The following is a 6492-nucleotide window of genomic DNA, read 5'->3' as shown; positions in this document are numbered from 1 at the left end:
TATATATATAATAATATAACAAATATATAAATAATAAGAATATAATAGCATCCTTGGTGCCAAGTAAAATACAAGTTGGAACGGGCATGCCATGCGCCAGGAAAATAAATAACAAGTTAGATAAAAGAGTTGCAAAAAAGTAATACCATGCACCATGACTCTAAACGACAATAAAATCGATTATGTTTATTGAGATGATTCTAACGAGCTAGTAAATCGTCTCCGATTGCTTGAGGCCTCGCGTTAGGCAGATCACAACGCCCATGATAATGAGATATTGTCTATTATCGAGGAGCTTCGTGAAGCTGGCTTTATTATAAATTGAAATGAGATACATAATCATTTTAGTTGACATCAAAAAAATATCTATAAATAACTTTTGCCTTTAAGAACTTTGATATTTTACGCATTATACAGCAATATTCATAACGTAACGTAACATCTGAGAAGGAAAACCTCGAAAAGACGACTGAAGAACTGCACGCTCCTGCGAGAAAAAATGTTCCACGCAGACGTGTCATAGTTTACAGATACAATGACCTGTGGCAGTCTGATGTGGTCGAGATGTGCTTTTACACATTCAACCAAGGTTATTACTACATTCTCACCGTTGATGTGTTAAGTAAGCACGCATGGACCGTACCGCTGAAAACCAAAAGTGGAAATGAGATGACTACAGCGATCGCAAAGATAATTCGAGATGATAGAAGATGTCCGAAAAATTTGCAAACCGATATGGGAAAAGAATTTTACAACGCAAACATGCAAAAACTCCTGAAAAAATGCAACATAAATTTATCATTGTTCAACATATTCCATAATGAATCTATCATTGAACTGTCATTCAATCGTATGTTGAAAAACGATATGTGGAAACAATTTACGAGTAATGGAAATTATAAATGGATCGACTTGCTACCGTGTCTCGTGTCTAAGTACAACGCACGAAAGCATTGAACTATCGGTATGCAGCCCATCGATGTGATTCCCATGATTGCTGATAAACTCTTAAACACGGTGTACAGTAAAGGCCGTCACACTCCTGTGATTCAAAGTGACTCGGTACGTGTAAGTAAATTCAAGACAATCTTTATATAGGTTATACCCTAAATTGGAAGTGTTTAGAATCGTCAAAGTACAGAATCCTGTGACGTATTTACTGGAAAATTACTGCGGAAAACCAGTCACTGGAGGATTCTGTGAGAATGAATCGTGTCGCTAATCTCGATGTATATCTAGTTGAAAAGGTCTTGCGTAAAAAAGGAGTCACTAATAGCGGCCCACCATAAGTATTTGAGAGCATTCGATGAGCCTCAGCCGCAGATTTCTTCATATTGAAGCAAAAAATTAAAACCTCCCGCAAATGACGAGAATTTGGCTCGTAAACTGACATTTTCAATCGAGAATAATTTTATGATGCAGACACAAATCGACTAATGTTTTTATGGGGTTATGTTGACAGATGCCCAAGTTTATTGTATGACGTCTATGATCTATTTATTTCGATCACCACTTACCGCTAAAGCCATCTATAGAAAAACGACGGAAGCAAAGTTGTACAAAAATTATTTTTTTCTCTGTGTAAATACATATTAAATATAAACGCATTATATATGTTATACATATTACAGATGCATACGTACATACATATGTACATACGCACAAACATACTATACATAATATATATATTATACATACTATACATAACATACATAATATACATATTAAATATATTATACATCATATACAAGTGTGTTTTTATTAATGAAAAATACATAAATATGAAAAAAAGAAATGAATTTTTTTATAATAATATTTTATAATGTCCTTATGGCTGCGTATCCGTAGAATTTAGAACAATGTACCGCTTATCATCGTATGGATTCAGAATGATTTTCGTTTCGGATATACTTCATGCAATTTTGATCTTATGCACGACTGCGCGTCATTTCATTGAGACACTGCGTATAATCATTGAACGTTATGGATCTCGCTATAACGTTGCTCTTGACGTCCTTTGTTCTTTTAGTATCTTTTTTATCAGCAACGCGCAAGGCGTACATTTTCGTTCTAAGCTCGATGAATTCGGTCATAATCGCACCATTGTTCTCATCTTTTATTAAACCGGGAAAATTTTTCTTGACTAGCGGAATGTCGTAAGCGTTGTCGATCGCGTAATCATTCATATCGAATCTATTGATATCGCATTTCATAATAGCGTAAACATCGTCACATTCGATGTGATAAATAAGGTTGTCCCTGTCGGTATATATTTTACATTTTTCATGAAAGAGCAGTAACATGTATGAAATTCTCATAATGAAATTCGTATAAACACGTTTTAGATATATCGAGGATGCATATACCTACGTATATCAATTTGTCGAACTTCACCTCGAGTTTTCGCATTTCTATCGCGAAAATTCTCGGAAAAAACGCTTCTACGTGAAAATTTGGTTTTGCGATCATTACCTTTACACCATATCTTCCATCCCAATGAATCGCACATTAACATGGTTACGCACATTCTGCATGGTCTTGCCGAAAACCGCGTTGTTCATTTGAATAAGTTTTTCTAGAACTCATTCTTTGCTAAAGTTCTAAAATTTGTATTGTTCGATGTACTCGTGAAGCCATGGAGATTGCGCAAATTACAGTATACGATGGATCTTTGTAATGCAGAGACTGTGATGAATACAGCAGCTGCAGATTGCGATAATATATGACGTAACGCTTTTTATCATTGTCGCAAGGAGCTTCTTCTCTCGTTTGTCAGGTGGTCGCGTTTCTCGAATCGAAATTTTCTGCGGATAAATTAAAAAATTCACGCATTATCCGTAGTTTATCTTTATCGAGATACGATGCCAATTTTTCTAAACTTGATGCGAGAAATTTAAACGAATCTATAAAATTATAATTTTATACAAATTTTCTTTCGATCATTTTTATCTATAGTGCTATCGACATGTTTCATAAACGAAATGTATTTTTCTTTCGTTATCGGTAATAAATCTATACGTCGTTCGTAAGCGATGACTATTTCTTTGATGATGAAATGTACATCATATTCCGATAAATTATGAAAAAACTATGGGAATGCAATATGAATCTTTGTAATTTAAGTTGCAATTTGAATGCGCGGAGCCTCTATATCGCCCGGTGAGATGACAATGCGATCGACAGCGAGTCATCATACAAGCAATGAACATAGTACGCTATATTATATAAAAACCTATTGATACGTGTAACTTAATGTTTCCATATCTTCCTTTTTCATCCTTTTCAAAGTGTATTCCAGGTCAGCATATACAACAAATGAAATGCGTTCCTTTTTGCGATAGTTGCTTAAACTAATCATTTGTTGTCCTCACTAGGCAATCGGATCGCGCGTTGTTAAATTTTCCACAGTCTGCTATGTGGATCTCTAGTTTTGCGCTAGATCTAAAAATAATGTAAGCATCTGGAAAATAACACAAATTTTTATTATTATTTTTAAAAAATGTTGCTGAAAATATTTATAATTTTTTTTTTCTTTTTTAAATGTATACGAACCTATCACAGGAATATATTTTATTCTTTTTTGCTGTAATTTGCGATCTCAAGGCAAGATAAATCCTTAATCCATGCAAAATGCTCTGAATTATCATTGCATGGATCCTGTACGTACAAGAGATTGATGTGTTTGCCCTTCTTTCAGTCGATAGCCGAAAGAATTTCTTTTTATTCCTCGATGAGGTAAATATTGATGGAAATGTCGTTGAGATTTTCGAATTTTCTTATTTGATTCAGTGTCATTGGGAACATAATGTATGTTAAATTTAATATTAGGTGTACAACTTTGCTTCCGCCGTTTTCCTATAGATGGCTTTAGCGGTAAGTGGTGGTCGAAATAAATAGATCATAGACGTCATACAATAAACTTGGGCATCTGTCAACATAACCCCATAGAAACATTAGTCGATTTGTGTCTGCATCATAAAGTTATTCTCGATTGAAAATGTCAGTTTACGAGCCAAATTCTCGTCATTTGCGGGAGGTTTTAATTTTTTGCTTCAATATGAAGAAATCTGCGGCTGAGGCTCATCGAATGCTCTCAAATATGTTAGGCCACTATTAGTGAAAGAACGTGTCGTGAGTGGTTTCAACGCTTCAAGAACGCTGATTTTGACGTCCAAGGTCATGCTCTGTATTTGGTGGGACCAGCTCGGCGTAGTGTATTATGAACTGTTAAAACCGACTGAAATAATCACAGGCGATCGGTATCGAACGCAATTGATACGTTTGAGCTCAGCATTGAAAGACAAACGGCCGCAATACAACGAGAGACACGATAAAGTGATTTTGCAGCATGACAATGCTCGATCCCATGTTGCGAAAGTGGTCAAGACATACTTGGAAATGTTGAAATGGGAAGTCCTACCCCATCCGCCGTATTCTCCAGACGTTGCTCCCTCTGACTATCACTTGTTTCGATCAATGGCACACGGCCTGGCTGACCAGCACTTCCGGTCTTATGAAGAAGTAAAAAATTGGATCGATTCGTGGATAGCCTCAAAAGATGACCAGTTTTTTCGACGCGGGATTCGTACGCTACCCGAAAGATGGGAGAAAGTAGTGGCCAGCGATGGACAATACTTTGAATCATAAATGTATAACCAGTTTTTTACAATAAAGCCTCGAATTTCGGAAAAAAAACGGCGGAAGCAAAGTTGTAAACCTAATATTATGCGAGGTCTGCAATAGAAATCGTGGCCGTAATCTTAAATCGTAGAAAATTGACCAATCATAATCGATTAAAGTCGATTATTCTTCTCATATTCAATTGATTAATTTTCTACGACTTAAGACTACGATCACTACAACTTCAATTGTAGAATTGTCCACATTATAGTATATTTGTAAATAAGTTACATATTAAACATATATTGTGTTGTTTAAAATTTTTTTTCTAATTTAAAAATTACGAGAAGTAAGGTAATAGAGTCAAATTGATGTTCATAACAAATATTTCATAATTTCACTGTAATTGTTATTTAAATTGCAGTGAAATTGTAATTTCACTGTAATTGTTTTTTTTTTATTAACATCCACGGTTTTTATTGTGTGTTATCATCTTCTTTCGTAATTGAATTGTAAAAGCCTATTGTAATTACTTTTATTTAGCTTTTATTTCATTTTATAGAAAATACTGAAAAAATTTTTTAAATAATAACTCAATATATTGTTTTCTAGAATAAAAAATTTTAATAATTAATTTAATATTAATAATTAATTTTAATAATTAAATCTTAATTAAAAAACTGGCAAGTCTCTAAGTTAAATTTAATCTCAAAATCAAATTTAGATTTACAGATAAGTTTATTTATCTTTAATATTGTTATCTTAATATTTATCTTTAATATTGTTGGATTAATATAAAGACTGCAGAAAAAGATTATGGACAAAGATCGCTTCTAAGTGACACAACCAATAAGATAATTATGAAATTTTGATTTGAAAATATTTCTATTAATTTTTAAATATTTTGATATTGATTTTAATTTTTAATTTATTATGTCAAGGAATGATCTGCAAACTGAATTACTTATGTTTACGATGCCGATATTACCCACAGGATCTATTCAACAAATATTTTTATATTCTCTACAAATTCTCAATCTATATCATTATCTTTATCATTTCAGAAAAAAAAATCTCAAGAATCGCCTAATGTGCTGGAAAAATCACTTAGTTTAGTATCTCAATCTGCAATAGCAGCTCGAACGTTTTCAAATGGTAATGTAATAGATAATGTGATAGAGATGAAGCTGTGACAAAGATGATTTTGGCCGAATTATGAAATACTAATGAATCAATACAAAAATCAGAACTAAAAAGAAAGTTAATAAATATTATCATGAATAAATATTTTATATGATATTTATCATTATCATTTATAAGTATCATCATTAAAGTTCATATATTATTTGCATACATAAATGTTATAAAACTATATGAAACAGTATTATTATCAGATTAAAAAAAAGTATATATTTTATTTACATAGTGTATATATATATATTATTATGAAACAGGATTAGATAAGTATGTATTTTATTTGCGTCAATTAGATATAATATTTTTATGAAACAGTATTATTGTCAGATAAAGAATATATTTTATTTGTGTTACATAAATATTGTTATGAAACAATATTATTGTAAGATGAAACAATTTATTTGCATTACATATAGATATAACATTATGAAACAGTATCGTTAGATAAAGCATATATTTGTGTTACACAGATATTTTGTTATTTATCTAAATTTTGTTATTCATTGAAGATTGTATTACGATGTAATTAAACAACAAATATTCTCTAACATTATTAATAAACGCTCTTTTGGAATTGATAGCTTTCTTACTAACTTACTTACTTAGCTTAACTAGTTTTCATTAATTTATTCTTGTTATCTCTCTTTAGAATTTCTTATTACTTATTTTATTAAT

The 6492-nt window shown here is 31.9% G+C and overlaps 1 pseudogene; it reads right to left on the bottom strand.

Annotated features, from left to right (window-relative positions):
* Positions 1 to 423: 423 nt before the first annotated feature.
* Positions 424 to 2561, bottom strand: LOC108685785 (annotated as a pseudogene).
* Positions 2562 to 6492: the final 3931 nt, after the last annotated feature.

Source organism: Atta colombica, unplaced genomic scaffold (assembly GCF_001594045.1).
Source record: "Atta colombica isolate Treedump-2 unplaced genomic scaffold, Acol1.0 scaffold16, whole genome shotgun sequence".
NCBI lineage: Eukaryota > Metazoa > Arthropoda > Insecta > Hymenoptera > Formicidae > Atta > Atta colombica.
Note: the sequence above shows the minus strand (reverse complement) of the source record. Positions and strands in the feature narration are given on the sequence as shown.